Below are 19,132 nucleotides of genomic sequence, written 5' to 3'. Positions count from 1 at the left end.
GTAACTGTTTCACCTAATGCTTCACCTAATGGCTTGTCTAATGAGCTTTGCTATCGCCATTAAGTTAGCACCTTTTCAATGCCATTAGGGAAGGGCTGCTTTCAGTTCCCAGTGGCACCTAGCACAGACTAGCAGGTTTTTCTTAGTGTACAGAGGATAGTATAGGAACGTATTAACTTTCCATCTCGGGCTAGAGTGATTTAAATTTTTCTAGTTTGTCACCACTGAAGTACAGTATAGTATCAGCAGCAGGGGTGGCAGTAAGTCTTGACTCCTGACCTTCTGAAGAAAGCAATCCTAGAAAAGAACAGTGCTTCTGTTATATGAAGGTGTTTTGAGCAAAAACCTTTTTCGTTTTGAGCAGAAAGAGGGGAAGCTTGGGGGAGGGAAAGGGAGCCCTTGTGTAAGGCAGGAAAAAGGGGATGCAGTTAAAAAGTGGTCAATGAGCTATTAACAGGAAAAGTCTCTGAATAAGAGGCTTTTTAAGGGCATTATGATAGTAGGAAGAAAGTGGTCCTCTAGCTCAATATTCCTTTCCTTTTCCTAGAAAACAAACATTTGAACTGAAATGATTGATACTGTGAAATATATCATGGATAAAGAGCCTCACAGTTTGAAAGTCCAGAGCTGAAGAACTTAAGTAACTAATTTCATGAAGAACTTTTCTCAGTCTCTGTCACTTTGATGCAGAAAGTTAACAGATGTCTTTCTGGACAAGAAAGAATTACATGAAAGTTTCATGAATCCCAAGATAAATGGAGATTTGGAGGGAATCATGTTAGTAAGAGATGAAGAGAAACAACTGAGAGAGGTTATCTATAAATGATGAATATTCTTTGTGAGGAGTAAAAGAAGAACTCTACATTACCATGGAAGTGATAATGGAAAATGGCTTGCTGAGTGACAGAAAGGTATTGTCTGCAAAGGAATAGGAAAGACATTTACTGACTCTTCTTTTACTCACAAAACTATCTCTTCTGTCAAATATCAGTAGAAAGCACCTTTCACAGAATGGTCAGTTAAGGAAAAGTGATCAACATGATAAAACAGAAGGCTGGTTTTTGTTTGGTTGTGCTTTTTCCTGTGTATAGAGTATTTCTCAATTCTTATTTTAAATCATGGGACAGTGTTACATTGTTCCACCCTTTTCTGGACTTCTCCCCACTCCCCTCCCACAGCTTTCTGTGGTCCAGAGTTCAAGGCTGTCTGAACTGCCTGAGTCATATGACTTAAGGACTTTCCAAGTACTGATTCCTTCTTGAATCAGCTTCCTATTTGATGGGAAAAATGTCTGCCCTGATTCTAAATATATTCGTTGGTGTGGAAATGACTGTAGATGTTGAAACTGTTCAACCAAGATTAATCATTGGTTTTGCACGTGGAAATAAAAATACACTTTTATTTTTAGTCTGAAAAATTTTACTGGTAATGAAAACATCTGAAAACATGGACTCAACATTAAGGGAATGTTCTTACATTTCTTGATTGTGTAAGAAGCTTCCCATTTAAGTCCAATTCCTTCAGCTCCCTATTTCTCATTCACTCATCTGATGTCGAGATGACATTGCCAATGTCCTTCCTGCCTGTTCCATTGCAAAGCAGCATGAAAAGTACTGTTCTGTGTAACCAGCTTACTGCCATTACCTACAGTTGGCTGAGGATTATTGCCTCTTACTCTCTAAATGGAAGTTGAGGGGTGAAGACTGCCCTTACCTCTCTGCCTGCACAGGCCCTAGGATATATCTGGAGTGGGAGTCCAAGCACTGTCTTTGGTTGCTTTCCAAATAACCAAAATATGGACATACAGCAGTTGTAGGTTGTGTAAGTAGACAATGAAAGGTGTTTTTCAGAGTTTGGGCTAGGGTCTAAGAAGATCATTGCTTTAAATGTAGATCAGGTTTAGTGGATTATGCTGCCTCCCTGCTACAAAGTACAGGAAGGACTATTGCTGTGTGCCCTCAGATTCAAGAAAGAGTTATTTAACTAGCAAGCTAGATTAAACGTAAAATGTACTTAGTCGCTTGTAAGTGTTGGGCATGTTAAAAACTGGGAATCAAGTCTCTATATGAGCTGCTTAGAATTTCTAGAATAATAAAAATAGTTCTTTGCATGGAACAAGTTTCTTTGAAAATACTTGAAAACCAAAGCATTTTAGTAATACAAGGTGTATCACAGTGCACTAGAACATTGGAGAAAATACTGTGTTTTTTGTATCTTACATCATAGAATGAAGGCAAAGTGTAAATCTGTACCAGAAAAACCTTATTGCTCATCTGTAATGAAATATTTTAACTGATTTTTGGAGGAATTCCAGAAACTTCTGGACAATGCTTTAACTTGCTTGTTTTGAAACAGGGGGAGAGGGAAGGAAATCTTTGCTGAAACTAAACTTTTCTACTGGAAGGTTTCAGCTAACAGTTTATCTCAAGCTCTTTGGCCAGGGCAGAAGTCATGATTTCCCATCTTAATCTTCTCTTGATGAATAAAGTTCTAAATGATGTAGTTCATTTTAATGTCTACAAATAGCAGAGCTGCTAAATCTCTTCCTATTTAAGCTTATCAGGTGTTTTTCCTAGAAGCTGCTTGATCCTGCAAACCCTTCAGTCATCTCTTGTGTTCTCCCTTATTTCAGGGAGAAAGGGGTTTGAAAAGTCAGTGACCCATTGTGCTGGCACATTGCTGACTTGCTTTAAAATAGGGTTGGAATTCTGTCTTCATTTAACAATCCGAAGTACTTTGCTAAGGTTTAGGTTGTACTGAGCAACACCATTAGACTTCTGTGAGGTTTGCTGGAGAGACTGAAGCCAGATAGAGAGGTTTGTTTTCTTAAAGCAACTACCTTATCTTGTAAAACCGTCCTGCATTCTGGTGCAGCCAGTAATGCTGTCAACAAGAAACCCTAGACATAATTTATTCTGCTGCAACACAGCAAAATGAGTCCTGTAACACAGTGGTTTTAAGTTTACAAGCAGTGTCTCATCATACCTACCTGGACATTTATCTGATGCCCTGATAATTTTAATGATAGCTGAAATTCTATCCTACTCAGGAAGTGACCTTTCGTAAATCAAAATTGAAAATACAGTAAGAAATTGTGAAAGCCACTAAGCAAAGCTGTGAATTAAAAAAATAAAAGCCTTGGATAATCCCGAGGACGACATTTTATCAGACCTCTAAAACTGAAATGTTCAGTAACTATAAACTGCAGTAGTAGTACTCCTGCTAATAGGCAGCACTGTATTCTTGAGTTGTAATTATTTTAGTTGTAATGTTTAGGCTTTTGTCTGTAATCAACAAGGCCAGAAAGGCTTAAGTCTTTCTGTGTATTCTGAGGTTAATATTTACTCTGCTCCATTAATCACTTTTAATTTCTTCATTTGAATAGTGTAGAATTACATTTTCTAATTTCATACAATTTGGGATTCTGAAGATGCATAAAGATTATATTTTAATAGAAAAATCTGAACTGTGTTGACTGGGTATCTTTTCCTGGACAGTTAATATTGCAATAAGCTCTCTCAAATTCTGTTCCTTTGAATTTTATCTCTTACTTGACCTGAACAACCAGCATCTGCTCTGAGCATAGGCCTGAGATATGTGTGCAGTATGCTTATTATTGCTAGCTATGTATAAAAAATGAAAGAGCTCTAGGTGAGATCTTGGTGAAAGAGACAACATTCTGTCACTCAAGGATATCTATTTGCCTTCTTGTTGACAGTTGAATATAAATTGCTCTTTACGCAATTGTGTTTTCTTGCCTTGGAAGTGGTGCAGGGAATGCAAGAGAGGACAAACGTGTGCTGGTAGAGATATAATGCACTGCTCCAACAGTCTCTGCTGAGATTAGGCAGAGATTGTGATGTGTTTCTCGAGGGACCAAAATCTAGATTTCAGACTGTGGACAACCAAAGATAAGTAAAGCTGAGCAGACCTCAGGGCACTTTTAGGTTTGTAGCCAACTCGTTGCGTTTGTGGTAGGAGATCTGAAAAAGCCGCTGGGTATGACTGGGATGGACTTTGGTGCCAGTACACGGGATAGATGTTGGTGTGTGGGGAAGGGGAGTCCCATGCTGCAGATGTGAGCCACTGGACCAAAGAGCTACAACCCTACAACTGGCCTGGCAGTCAGCAACAATGTGTGCTGGGCAGAGGGGGGTCACTGACAGTCATAAAAGCTCCTCTTCCAGCAACATCAATAGAGGTGGTGATATCTCTGCTCAGTCTCCTGACTTCTGAGCACTTATTGCCTGTTGTCCTTGCCCGGGGGTTCGTGGTCATCTGGTTTCCAGCAAGCAGAAAGTTTAACTGGAAATGACTTTAAGTTGTTGTCAGAAAGATTAAGAAAACATTAGCATGTTTGATACCTTTTTTTCTTAAAATCAAATGTGCTTATAAGCACAATAGTTTTTGTGATATAAGATGGAAATGTTGACTTGCTTTGGATAGATACTTAGATAAAGCTTAGGTAAAATTTTTCCTGTGCTTAGTAAAAGTAAAAGCTTACATATAAGTAGTAAATAGAAAAAAGAAAACGGCCTCTTCTTGTCAGGTTTTCTGTTTTGCTGAAAGAAGAAACAACGCCTCGGTGTGAACCATTACGTTTTCCCTTTTTGTTGGGCATTTGAAAGGAAGAATATATTTGTATTAACCATCCAGTTACACTACTGCTGACTTACATGGTCATTTTCTTAGGTAAAAAAAGCTAATGAATGCATGGTATATACTTAAAAACTATTCTCAGTAGCAGGATGTTCAAGCAGAAAGGCCCTCCTGTTCTGTCGCCTAGGTTATTCCATAGGCTACCAAGCAATATGTGTGGTATCTGGTAATTATATGGCAAGCTAAACTGCAAAGAAAAAAAAACCCACAGTGGTCTGAATGCCAGGAATATCCCTGACTATACTGTGGGTTGAATTTTGCTTTCTGCCAGTGGTTGGTGGTGGGAGTGAAATGACAGTCTCTGAACCGAACAGCAGTGCAAAGTGCTAATTGCCAAGCCTGGCAACTGCATCTTCCTGTGACTGAGAAGTTATTTCACTGGTGAGCAATGAGGATGCACTTTTGTGTGTGTTTTGAGACTGATTTATTATTTCCTTCTGCCTTTCTGGTAAATTACTATGACAGTCCATAGTGCCTCCTAAACTCTAAGAGTATGTATGAATCAAACTGCTGGAGCTAGATTAGACCAAGCTCTTGGAGAGTGTGGGGGGGAGTAATAACAAGGGAAAACCTGGTTTGTTTCGAGTCCTGCTAGTGGATCCGTGGAAGTGGCCTGCATCCTCTTCATGTTTGGGATTTGCTCTCCCAAGTGGCCTTATTTGCTGAGAAGGGCTCTGCTGCCCTTTCCTTTACTAATGCTGTGTAGCTGCAGAAAAGGCTGTTGGATATCTCTTCCCAGAGAGCAAGAGGGAGGAACTGCAAATGGAAAGAATTGTTTTTCTGTTTAGAGGTGGAAGGACACACGTGGGGCAGAATATCAAATAGCTGTCAGTCTGTCGCCACCAGGAGCAATCACATGCTCCTTGCCTAGCCACTGCTTGCATTATTTATTCTCAGAAGTCATCTGTGATGGATATTTAATTCCCTCTCTGCCAATAGTTTTATTTCTGTGTTCAGTATGGCTTCTTATTAGCAGTCCTTACTACTAGCACATTTTTGCTGTGTGCCTCCAGATCTGTGCTTTCTGTGTCATATTGCTTCATATGTGGCCCAGAGTGCTGCATTTTGACCAGGGAGAGGGGTGTGAACACTTGGACAGACACTGTTCTTATAGGAAAAGTGGTCAATATTGCCTGTGTTGCTCCAGCTCCCTTTTCAGTTGTGTTGTACTACTGTGTGTGTAAATCATTAAATGCAATAAGGTATACCTTTGACTAGACTGTAGTTCTAATATACAAAAACTGGTTTCAACCTCCCAGAGGCAGGTGGGAAAAGAGGGTTAGATGCTTACAAGCTAGTAAATCAACAAGAATAAGATCTAATTAAGCTCTAACAATAATGTTAATACATGTTACAGTCTACAGAGACCCAAGAAGTTGCTTTTTATCACAACTTTGAAACAGCTAGAACACTGCCTTATTGGACTAGGTAATAGGGGTCATGTATAAGGTTGGAGAACAAAGCTCAGATTTCCCAGTATTTACCAGTTTAGACAAGGAAAGCTTGCAAAATTGAGGTAAGATGGGTAGAAATCTCAAAGGGTATTCCTCACCCTTCTGAACCGGGTTTTCTATCTAATCCTAATTGTCCAGTTATTGGACTATTTAACTTATCCACCCAGTGGAATAACAGTAATGTTAGTCTATTTTGTTGCAGCGAATCCTTAAATTTCTTTGCAGAGCTGTGCACAAACTAACTCCCTGTAATAAATAAACCAACAAAAAAACTAAAGCCGCCCACAAAAAAAACCCACAAAACAACAAAAACCAAAAACCCCTCAAATAAAAACCAGCACCCAAACCTTCTAGCACTTGAGCTCTGAAGGGAAACTGGCTTATTTAACACCTATATTTGCTCCATGCACTTGTACGGTATCCTTATCAATAGGAAGCAATCTTGTCCACCTTATTTTCTCAACAGTGAAAAAGGAGGTGAATTTTGGCCTGTTGTTTTCCCAGAAGAGGTGTGCCCCTGAGAACATGGTACCCCTTCTTCAACACACCTGCCAACACTCAGCTGTTCTCCGGGGCTTGAGGAAGAGCCGGAAGGGGAATGCAACGATTAAACCTGCAGCTCCTTGGGTGGGAGGTGCAGGTTCTATTTTCCTCATATGAATGCACAGTTTTGGCTTATGGTGATGTAAAGAGCTAAAAAAGCAGCCTTTGCTCCTTTAGGTCATCGTTTTTTCTGTCTTGCATAGTAATAGCAGCCTATGTGTGTTCAGACCTAAATATGTGTGAATGTGGGATGTAAGTATACCTAAAAAAATAATTGGACATATATGTTATCTTTTTCTATCCTGGACACAGTCAGTGGGAGTCTAATGACTTGTTTAGAAGATTGCAGGAGACAATTGCTAAAACAATCAGCAAATATGATTATAATGTCTCAGTTCAGTAGACTTTGTACCTTAAGTGGATTTGGAAGTGAAACATCTCCTAATTCAAAAAGCAGCATAAGAGGAAAAGAACATCTTTCATAAATTGAAAATTGTCAGTTATTCTGCTGTCAGTTTTTCAGTATTTCACTTTTTAATATTGCATTTATATTTTTGTTTTGCAGCTGTAGCTAAGAAGCTTTTGAATTAAAGAAAAAGGGGCTAAAAAGGGGAAATGAAACATGTGCCTCAGTTTGAGTGAGAATTCTTGGATGTAAATAATGTATGAGAGAGATTTCAGCAGAAGAATGAAGGATTTCAGAGCCTTCAGATTTAGTCCCCTTTCATACCATTAATAAAAAATGAACCACTACAACAGCCAAAGTGCTTTGTATAATCACAGCAGGGTAATTCGATAAGTGAAGCTTTGCTTTAGACAAGTAAAGTTTTTTTTTTTGTTATTTTATTAGATCAGTTACTATTTGTGCGTCGGGTTCATGTGGGTCCAGAGGTAAGCCAGTGCCTCTGGACTTGTGTATGCAGACCACAGCTGTGTGATTGCCTCTTGCTGCATGTTTGCCACCCCCTGAATTTTAGCCTGCAAATACTCAGTCCCGGTTATAAATGGTGCTCATTTCCCTTGCAGGAAAAACATCTGTGAGGGAAACAAGCATGCTTTTATAAAAGAAGGAGTTGAAAGTGGATGGAAGGGCAAGTGTGGCCATAGCTATAGACATAAAAATGTGAATGCTGGAAATGCACAGGGCTGCTTGAGCCCTTGTGGAGTTGTTCAGGTGGAGACACCACAGTCCATCTGGCAAGTAGTGGGATGATGGAGCATGAACAGTATGGCATCCTGTCCTTCCTGATCAGAGAGGGCTGTTCATGCACTGACAAACAGTGCAGGAACACTGAGTGCTACCTGCTCTATTGCCCTTGTGCTGCAGACACCAGGGTGATGGTAGTACTATAAGAAACCTTCTATGCCTGTAATAATTGAAGGCTGAACTTGTCTCCAGGGCATGTGGCAGGAAACTGAGTTTTCCATGCAAGTTTCATTTTCACAGGCAGCTAGGGTAAGATGGGTGAAGGGTCTTGTTAGAGCTGCCTTCACCTCACACAGCTGCAGGGCCTCGTGGTTAGTTTAGTGACCTCTCTCAAATCAGGGAGAATAGATTTAAATACCTATTTAGGTTAAACTTTAAAGGATTGCTGGGTAGATGATAATTGCTTTTGGGAAGACTTTTTACTCTATCTTAAAATATCAGTCAAGTGTTAGGAGCAAGCTGCAGCTGGCTGCAGGGGTGAACAAGCAAAGGCAGTAAGAGCATCCAAAGTATGGACATTGCCATGGCTGCTTTGTTACCAGACTAGGCAATTTCTACCTGTTGGTAACTCCAGCAGGAGATGCAAGAAATTCCTTCATCCCCATTGCCCAGGTACCCTTACTGTAGGGTTGCAACTTCCTCAGTGGCTCACTTCGGACACTTACAATTTAACCCTCTTGGAGAGCATTTATTGTCTCTTTATTTATCTATTCTTACCTTGCACCCTCATCCTGCTTCTGCCAAAGGCTGTCATATTGATATCTGCTTCTTGTTATCCTGTCGAGCCCAGACTTTCACTCACTGCTGTGGCATCAGGATCCTGCAGAAAGCAGCTGACTCTTCTCGGAAGTTTATGTCAGCTCTTTAGCAAAACCTTGTTGGTTTTTAAAGCATCAACCTGGGCAATCTGTAATGAATATAATATATTGGAACCCATGGAAATAATCTCATTACTTCGATACATTTCTAATATACTTCTAGGGTTTTTTTTTTTGCTTTTTTGGCTTTTTTTTTTTTTGGTGCATTAATATCTATCTTGAAGTGTTTTTACAGCTGTGGGAGCTTTGACAGCCCTTGTAGTTTTGGGGTTGTTTTGGTTGTATTTTTTTCCTGATCTTCTGTACCAGTTACTGTCTTATCTATCTATTATGTAGAATAAAGTGCCTAGACTTACTTCTTCTGCATTAGCCTTTTGCCTTGCATCAGGAGAACATTTCAAAGTCACCTGTGGTGCTGTCTCCACACAGCATTTGCACCTTAGAGCTACTTGAAAGCTGTGACTTGTCTTCTGCTTCTATGAAGTAACAGATATACTCTGGGGAGTATGTCTTGTGTAATAGAACTGGCAGTGGTAGTGTAGTCTACATGACCAGACTACATCTAGTCCAGACTTACGACTTGGCTGTCAAATGCCCATAAGGGGGATGCTGAGACCTCATTGTCAGCTCTTCACTGTAGTGACTCACTTTAAGCTGCTAATATATCCAAAAAATGGTTGGTCATTGTATATAGAATCATAGAACAGTTAGGGTTAAAAAGGACCTTAAGATCATCAAGTTCCAACCCTCCTGCCATGGGTAGGGACACCACACACTAGACCACGTCACCCAAGGCTCTGTCCAGCCTGGCCTTGAACACCACCAGGGATGGAGCATTCACAGCTTCCTTAGGAAACCCATTCCAGTACCTCGCCACCCTCACAGTAAAGAACTTCCTCCTTATATCCAATCTAAACTTAGAATCATAGAATAGTTAGGGTTGGAAAGGACCTCAAGATCATCCAGTTCCAAGCCCCCTGCCATAAGAAGGGACACCTCACACTAAACCAGCCTACCCAAGGCTTCATCCAACCTGGCCTTGAACACTGCCAGGGATGGAGCATTCACAACCTCCCTGGGCAACCGATTCCAGTGTCTCACCACCCTAACAGGAAAGAATTTCCTCCTTATATCCAATCTAAACTTCCCCTGTTTAAGTTTGAACCCATTACCCCTTGTCCTGTCACTACAGTCCCTGACAAAGAGTCCCTCCCCAGCATCCCTATAGGCCCCCTTCAGGTACTGGGAGGCTGCTCTGAGGTCTCCACGCAGCCTTCTCTTCTCCAGGCTGAACAGCCACAACTTCCTCAGCCTGTCTTCATACGGGAGGTGCTCCAGTCCCCTGGTCATCCTCATGGCCTCCTCTGGACTTGTTCCAGCAGTTCCATGTCCTTTTTATGTTGAGGACACCAGAACTGCAGACAATGCTCCAGGTGAGGTCTCACAAGAGCAGAGGGGCAGGATCACCTCCTTTGACCTGCTGGTCATGCTCCTTTTGATGCAGCCCAGGATACGGTTGGCTTTCTGGGCTGCGAGCGCACACTGCAGCTGGCTCATGTTCATTTTCTCATCAACCAGCACCCCCTAGTCCTACTCCGCAGGGCTGCTCTGAATCTCTTCTTTGCCCAGTCTGTAGCTGTGCCTGGGATTGCTCTGACCCAGGTGTAGGACCTTTCACTTGGCGCGGTTGAACTTCATAAGGTTGGCATCAGCCCACCTTACAAGTGTATCAAGGTTCCTCTGGATGGCATCCCTTCTCTCCAGCATATCAACCGGACCACACAGCTTGGTGTCATCGGCAAACTTGCTGAGGGCGCGAGTGCCAACTGTCCATGTCACCAACAAAGATGTTGAACAAGGCCAGTCACAACACCGATCCCTGAGGGACGCTACTCGTTACTGGTCTCCAGCCAGACATCGAGCCATTGATCACAACTCTTTGTGTGCGGCCATCCAGCCAGTTCTTTATCCACCGAGTAGTCTATCCATCAAATTGATATCTCTCCAGCTTAGAGACAAGGATGTTGTGTGGGACAGTGTCGAACGCTTTGCACCAGTCCAGGTAGATGACATCAACTGCTCTACCCCTGTCCATCAGTTCCATAGCCCCATCATAGAAGGCTACCAAATTGGTCAGGCAGGATTTCCCCTTAGTGAAGCCATGCTGGCTGTCATCAAGCACCTTGTTGTTTTCCATGTGCCTTAGCATGCCTTCCAGGAGAATCTGCTCCAAGACTTTGCCAGGCACAGAGATGAGACTGACTGGTCTACTTCCCTGAGCATCCATTTTCTCCTTCTTGAAAATGGGGGTTATATTTCCCTTTTTCCAGTCATCAGGAACTTCACCTGACTGCCATGATTTTTCAAATATGATGGCCAGTGGCTTCGCAACTTCATTTGCCAGCTTCTTCAGGACCCGCGGATGGATTTCATCAGGTCCCACGGACTTGTGCACGTTCAGGTTCTTAAGATGGTCTTGAACCAGATCCTCTCCTACAGTGGGCCCAAGGTCTTTCTTCTCACAGTTCCTGTGTCTGCCTTCCAAGACTTGAGTGGTGTGGTCAGTACATTTGCTAGTGAAGACGGAGGCAAAGAAGTGATTAAGATCTCAGCCTATGTTCTCTTTGTCCCAACGTGCTTGAACTACTGAAGTTTTTCAGTACCAGATTGCTTTTGGACTCTCATTTGACCTTTTGAAACATATCATTTTATAAGCATGTCATGTTAAGCAACTAGCTTAAGGTGTAGCCTCATTGTTTAAATGTATATTTATATGCACAGAAGTATAAACACTTCTGATATAACAGTTGGCTTCTCTAATAGCGCACACAATCATATAGCAGTTCAGAAGGGAAGAAGGATGAAGAAGATCTGCAAAACTGCAGAAGGTATCTTATGCTCCCCAGTTTACATCTGGTGATACAGTTCAAAACTTTGTTCTGGAAACTGAAAACTCTCCCTGGTTGGAAGCAACGTCTTTCCCTCACCTCAGAAGTTTGTTTTCTTGTAGAAAAATCTCTGTAAATCTTTTTACCCTGACACATGTTCCTTTGCATTTGGTTGCAGCGTGCCACTGGGCTCCAGTGCCGCCCTCCAGGTCAGTAGGAATAATGCAGAAATGTAAAATTACCTATTGTACAAGTCAAAAGGTCTTTGGTATGGAAAAGGAAGGCTGTGTTTGCTGGACAGAGATCTAAGGGAGAAAGTTTAAGAGGGAAGAAACTGTATTTAGAAAAACAGTTGTGGAGGGTTTGAAGATGACTGGGATGGAGAAAAGGGGTCTATTGAGGAATAAAAGACAACAAATAGTACAAGGGACTACTAAGTAGCAGGTGCTTTGGCTACTCCATGCTCTTGGTCTTCCTTGGATGCTTCCTTTTCTCAGTGGTACTGGGTCAGGACCATGGGGATAAAACTCTTCTGCTTTCTTCAACAACTCGGCACTATGTGCAGGCTTTGGCTTTACCCTGCCAGCAGTTTTCTTATGCTCAGTCAGGACTGTCAAATTGCTACTGCTTTAATCTTAAGGCAAAGTTCTGTTATATATACTTCATGAAGAAAATAAGCAATAAAAGTGAAAATGACTTGAGAATACAACAAAGGCCTATATTGCATGAAGTGCTGCATCCCAAGACTCTTCCTTGGGTTTTATGTTGAGTGATTACTAGAAAACTCCCATGAAATGTTTTGTCAGTGGAAAAGATTTCTTCAATAGGAAGAAAAGGCAAGTGCTCTTCATTTCTCTGGGGTTGGCTGGCTGCCCTTTCAACCATCAGAATAATTTTGGCTCTGGGCAGGTGCCGCCTTTTAGCTGCAGCTGAGCTGGACAAAGAGATGCAAGCGTAGCTGCACCTGCTGTCCCGGTTCTGTTAGAATAACATGAGCTGGGTAAAAAGAAACTAAGAGAACCCCATGAAATGTGAGAAATTCTAAATGTATTTAGCAAATAAACATTAGGGACTAACTGTGTGTGCAGGTATAAACAGAGACTGTCCTCTCCTCTCTTCTATTCTCTTCACTGATGAGTGGGTCAGAAGCCCTGGTTGTCAGGGTGAGCACACTTGATTACTGCCTTAGGGCAGCTGTATAGTTGCTATTAGCTGTATATTGCTGAAACCCTGTCTAAGAAATGGTCTTGCAGAGTCAAATCCACATCACAAATCCCAGTTTCCAGGTGATCAGGAGGTTTCTACCTGTTTTGTGCTATCAGATCAATGCAAATCATACAAAGTAATCACCCTTCAAAGCTGATCATCAAATTAATGTTCTAGTATACTAATCTTACTACTGAGTTCAAAAACACAGCAGCATAAAAGAAGAATAAAATATTGTGTGAAGTATCAGGAGCATTGTATATCCCTTAATCAAGAGACTGTAAAGGAGGTAATAAATTTAAATAAGATAAATAATAGACAAAAACCTGTGTACAAGCTATTGACCATGATGTCTTTCCAATAAAGTACTCTGCTTCTGTTAAGATGCAAATTTTGACTCACCACCTGGGAGAGTTGTGAACGGAAGAGAAAACACCAGAGGCAACTAAATGTATCCAGTTCATTAAAATACATCCTCTTCTAATAAAAAGTACCACTATCTCAGGAGGGTTGTATATTTGAGCTTGCTTCTCTGAAGAAAGATGTGCCAAGAGCTTCTAGCTATACAAAGGAAAGTGGAAGAAGATTTGCAGATCTTACACAAGCATAGATCTTTTAGGATTTGCATAATATTTCATGTACTATCTTACTTTTACTGCAATAAGTATCCTATGAGGTGACTTTCAGAATGTTATATTAACTGGCAAAATAAATGTTGGTTAGGTAAATGTTTGTTATTGTTGTCAAAAATGGACTTTGAAAGAATCTTTCTCAATCTTAAAATCCCCCAAATTCTGATACTGAAAATTAGATCTGCATAGAACAAGTTTTCCCCAGAAAATTCTAATGTATTAGCAATACATGAGTGTGCATGCACACACACATGCATATACTTACGGAACAGCAGAGTAAATCTTTTGGATTTTAAGACGTTTTCAATAAATGAAAATATTAGGTTTTCAGCTAAAAATAATCTTTTAAATAAAAACCATACAACTTAAAAAGACAACTTCCAAATGAGTCCCTCAAATACTCTAACATTTTAATGGAAAAAAAAAAAAAAGTCAAATAGTTGGCGAGGTTGAATGCATACTATGGGCCTTCCTCAATGGAGAGGTAAATGGTGTTTGGTTACTGTGCCATGTTAATAATGAAGTGCAAGAGTACTACCTAATCTACTTATATATGAAGTGCATTACAAATGTATTTATTGGAATTAAGTAGCTTTTACATCTTATGGCAGACTACATCTTCATTATTCCTTTTTGAGGGACCTTAGTTCAAAATACACTGATAATTCTCAAAAAACAAACCAACCACAATTAAATCTTTTTAAAACTGCTTCCTCCCTGTTAACTTTGCCCCGCAGCTGTGACACTACCTGGCTTGAGAAAGTAGCTGTCAAAGTTGTGTACCTAGTGCATTAGTTCTTTATATTACCCCTACTAGGGGACAAAATCAGTTCTCAGTGCTATCTCTGAAACAACCAAAAGGCTACAATAAAATATAAATGAAGAGAGATTGACGTCGCAATATCCCTTGATGTGCTTGTTCCTCATCCAATCCCTGTAAGTAATTACCTGTCTGAAGTTGTGCAGGCACTTCAGTTTGGCTGGAGACAGCTATTGATTTAGAAATCAGATGTTCTTGGGCTGGGTTGGAAAAAAACTTTTTAAATTAATTTTTTCCCTCAGCCTGCTGTGGCCATGAATAAGCATCCTTCATTTTATGCAATTTCCATTTGAAACATTTTTGTATTGGGAATTTGTTTACCACTTGTGGCCTGCTAGTCTGAAATTAGTTTTCTAACCATGCCTCCTAACCAAGCATCTGAAATGCTCCATTAAATTCTGTAGGGTTTTTTTGTCTCTATTGGTTATGGGAATGTTGTCTGTCTTTATGTACAGAGTAATACAATTTATTTTGGAGATGCAAAGGCCTGGATTTTCATGGTCTTAGAGTGTTTATTTAGATTATTTAGATTATTTTTAAAAGGCTGAACTGCTGTAAAAACCATGAAGTTGAGACTTGAAGAGTGCTGTTCATTGGAAAATTTATTCAGGAAATGAATATGCTTTTTTCCTTTCTCCCCTAGGTCTTACCTTTAGATCTAATTAAGCAGAAACCTAAGCCTGAGTACTTGTAAATGTTTTCTGTAGGAAACACCTATTTATATGTTGAACGTAATTTTTAAGATAAAAACCATAGACCACAATAGAAGGTGTCTTACAGAGGTTACCAGGACAGGCAAAGCATTGTGAGCTTGGCTAAAATCTGGAAGCAAAATGTGCACATTCTACACTGTAAATGCCAATAGTGAACGCTCGGTTTTTTTGACAATCGCCTCCTCGTAGGAATAGGGAGGTCACAGCCTGATCACAAAATGATGCTTAAAGAAATGTCTGAACATTTTTAATGTCTTTTGTGTTTAAAAGTAGGAAATGTGGGATGGTGTGATGCTGATTTCTAGTGTCAGCTCTGTCTCATGCCTGCTAGGAACCAGGTTCTGAAGTTGATGACACTCATTTGAACTGATCTATATACATCAGTCATTTTCAGATTGCATTGGTGTCTGCATTTTCCAGAAAATGCATGGGGTTTTTGGGGGTGTTTTGCTTTGTTTTTTCCTGTGAATTAGGCAAGCACTGATAGCAACTCATTGTAAACAACCTTTTACCCTGGTGCTTTACATGCTTCTGTGCATGGGGGGTGTTACTGGAGCCTGCAAGTTAAACTCTTCAGTGGTCACACAAATGAAGCTAATTTAGGGTATGGATATGAGATGGGTGGGATCAGACATGAAGGACTTCTGTACCTCTCTGACCTAAGCAGCTGTAATAGGATATCTTTTTTAATTCTTCTTTCGCCTTTTATTGGTTCAGTTTCTCCAGACCTTGGTTCTCAGAAATGTGTATGAAAACTGTTGTTTTGCAGTACCTCTATAAAAAAAAATTTATCCCATTCATCAAACCTTAAAGTTTGTGGTAGGAGAAAACTGAAAATCTGAATATTTTCCATCAATTTATATTAATTGAAGCCTCCTTTAATATGAAGAGATTCATAAATGTATCAAGAAGTCATACTGAATTAAAAGCTATTTGGCTTGCTGTTTCAAGGCTCCTGTCTAGAGAACAATTACTAAGATATACTCCTGAATTAAACGTGAAAGTCAGAAAACGCCTAAAAAGCGTTCAGAGGGCAAACAAAGACACAGGGGTGAAAGAGTGCAGGGAAGCCTCATGCAGACTCTGAGCTGGGTGAAGAGGGACAGCTTCCCAAATGTGTCTCCTTGTGCCCAGGTGCCAAATAAGCAGAGCAGGTTCCTCCTAACAAACCATGTAGGGCAGGTTCAGGAGAAGAGAGCTCCTCTGTTTCACACCACAGATCTCATCCAGATGAATGTTTAAAGCTGCTCAGACAAATGTATGCTGTTGCAGTCTGGAAAGAATGAATTGACCATAGACCTGCTTCTGCCTTGTAACCACAGCGCTTCCTTCTGCTTTCTGGGCTGTTTAGCAGGTATAATGAGACCTTTTGGGATAGGGTTTTTGGCTCTGATGTTTCCAACGCTGCTCCCGTCAGTCTCTGGAGTTCAAAGATTGCTTATATTGAGTGCTGAACTTCTGGGCATTTATTCCTTTAGCAATTGTTGCACCTGCAACCTGAAATACTGCCACAGACATAAAAATAATAGCAGAAGTAAAAAAACCTCAACTTCCTCTAAGGTTTCTTATCTTCAAATTCTTATTTTCTCCAGACTGAAATGAAAATGTTGTACTAGACATGCAAATGTCAACAAACTTGATATTTGGTTTTAGTGAGACTTCTAGAGTATCTATTGCTATTGTACTGAGCAAAAGTATGGTAGTGTCATTAATTCAACTGTAAAATAGGATTTATTATTTTCAATAAAATTCAGTAAGAAATGCAATGAACTTTTGTTTTGCCAAAACCAAAAGGGAAAAAAACAGTATCTGCTGCTGTAATTTTATTTTTCTGATCCAATTCTGTATTTTTTTAAATTACAGTTGTTACTCCCGAGCATTGAGTTGATTGACACACATTATCATATTTTTATTGTTTTTCTGGCTTTACATAATATCTGTGTTTTCTTTTTGTGTTAAAGTACTTGGGAACAGAAAATGTTATTATGGAGAATCCAATCTCAAGCTGTTAAATGCAAAGCCATCTAACATGATTTGCTATTTATTTATGAGAGGATCCCAACCAAGTCAATAAAAGTCAAAAGGTTCATGGGTAAAACCCTCACATTCAGAGCTTTGAACTGCTCAGAGCTCCTATTTCTCTGCCATGTCCGGTGCTTGTATGGAGGTATGTGTCCCAACACACTGTTACTGCCTCTGCACTTCTTCATTTACCACCCACAGTCTTTTTCCTATAGGAGGCTTTGTAATTCATGGAGAAGAAAGAAATGGATAGTCATATTCTCAGTATCTTAACATCAGAGCATCCATGGGGAGATGGTTTAGAGCAGATACTTACACACTTAAAAATCTGGCTGTAGTGTGTGGGTCATCATGCATAGTATGTGAGCCTCAAAGCTTTCAAACTAGCAAGGGGAAACAGATTCTATACTCTGACTTCAAGGAAAAAAAAACAAAGTGGGAAATTGCATCTTATTTCATCTATCTGAGCCGATGCCTCTGTTCCTGGAGTTCAACTTAATTTCAAGAATCTTGTGTTGAATATCTAAAAGCTCACAGCTACTACTGTACCTGCTGTGCCAGAGCATGAGATTAGAAAGCCAGTATACCACGATGGTATACAGCTGTAGAAATTGTCTAGTGTTGCTTCTTGTTCACATCTTGTTGATATGTATTCTGAGCCTCTCCAAGGATCTGCATTATGAGCTCCAAAATGACTTAAGCGTGCCAAAGCTAGATTTCCCAATGCTTTTTGGCCTAAAGAAGAAGAAGTCAGAGCGTTACAGGAGTTAGAAGTCAGTCAGGGAAACACCTAAAAAAACTCATCTCCAGGAGCAGAGGACATTTCTATGCTAAGGATGAGAAACTTAACATGGGCCGGCAGTGTGCGCTCGCAGCCCAGAAAGCCAACCATATCCTGGGCTGCATCAAAAGGAGCGTGACCAGCAGGTCAAAGGAGGTGATCCTGCCCCTCTACTCTGCTCTTGTGAGACCTCACCTGGAGTATTGTGTGCAGTTCTGGTGTCCTCAACAGAAAAAGGACATGGAACTGTTGGAACAAGTCCAGAGGAGGGCCACGAGGATGATCAGGGGACTGGAGCACCTCCCGTATGAAGACAGGCTGAGAAAGTTGGGGCTGTTCAGCCTGGAGAAGAGAAGGCTGCGTGGAGACCTCATAGCAGCCTTCCAGTATCTGAAGGGGACCTACAAGGATGCTGGAGAGGGGACTCTTCGTTAGGGACTGTAGTGACAGGACAAGGGGTAATGGGTTCAAACTTAAACAGGGGAAGTTTAGATTGGATATAAGGCAGAAGTTCTTTCCTGTTAGGGTGGTGAGGCACTGGAATGGGTTTCCCAGGGAAGTTGTGAGTGCTCCATCCCTGGTGGTGTTCAAGGCCAGGCTGGACAGAGCCTTGGGTGATGTGGTTTAGTGTGAGGTGTCCCTGCCTGTGGCAGGGGGGGTTGTAACTTGATAATCTTAAGGTCCTTTCTAACCCTAACTATTCTATGCTTTTATGATTCCAAGGGAGAGAAAGAAGGGATGGATGTTTATAAACTCCCTGAATACTCCAGTACCAGGTTGGAAGAAGTCATAAGATGGCAGAGCAAAGTTTGCAAACACTTCAGTTCACAGCAGGTAAGAGAGTGGGCTGGCCTGGCAAGCAGCCATAGCTGCTGCATTTCCTGTTTGTCAGAAATGAAGGTACTTGCGAATAGTGTGATTTTAAACCAAATTACTCTGTTCTGTAGCAGTGCTACAGGCTTTAATTTTTAATTTTTTTTCCCTGGATGGCTTGTTATTTAAAAAAAACCAGCCAACATCTGTATATCCTTGTTCTCTTTTAGTTTTAAAAGGCTGCTGAGATGATTGGCCATCAATTTGCTGTGGCGGAGCAGTGGGAGAAGTGGATTACTGGCAGTAGATGACTGTCTGCCATCTGGATAGACTTTGCTGATAAAATGTATAATTTGGTCACAGACATGTGTGCTTGATCTCATTCCAGTGCAGAGAGAGTAGTGGAGAGATAGCCCTTGGGTCAAGGGAGTGCAAACAGCTGCAGAAAGAGGAGTTGGTTTCATTACCTTACTTTTCAGGGAGCAAAGGATGGGTAGAGACTATGCTTTGGAGATGTCTTTGAGGTTATTAAGCTATTTAGTCAGATTCCCAAATAGTTAGAATTATATTCTTCCT

The 19,132-nt window shown here is 40.8% G+C and overlaps 1 long non-coding RNA gene across 1 annotated transcript in view; it reads left to right on the top strand.

Moving 5' to 3' along the window:
- LOC136011304 (uncharacterized) overlaps positions 1-18,918 on the top strand; it is a 68,296-nt gene extending 49,378 nt beyond the window's left edge. The window contains exons 2-3 of the long non-coding RNA XR_010611321.1: positions 18,467-18,577; positions 18,787-18,918. This is a non-coding gene — a long non-coding RNA (uncharacterized LOC136011304). The remainder of the gene's footprint in view (positions 1-18,466; positions 18,578-18,786) is intronic.
- Positions 18,919-19,132: the final 214 nt, after the last annotated feature.

The sequence above is a fragment of the Lathamus discolor genome, chromosome 3 (genome assembly GCF_037157495.1).
Source record: "Lathamus discolor isolate bLatDis1 chromosome 3, bLatDis1.hap1, whole genome shotgun sequence".
In the NCBI taxonomy this organism is placed as follows: domain Eukaryota; kingdom Metazoa; phylum Chordata; class Aves; order Psittaciformes; family Psittacidae; genus Lathamus; species Lathamus discolor.
The sequence above is the reverse complement of the archived record's forward strand: the minus strand, read 5'-3'. Positions and strand labels throughout refer to the sequence as shown.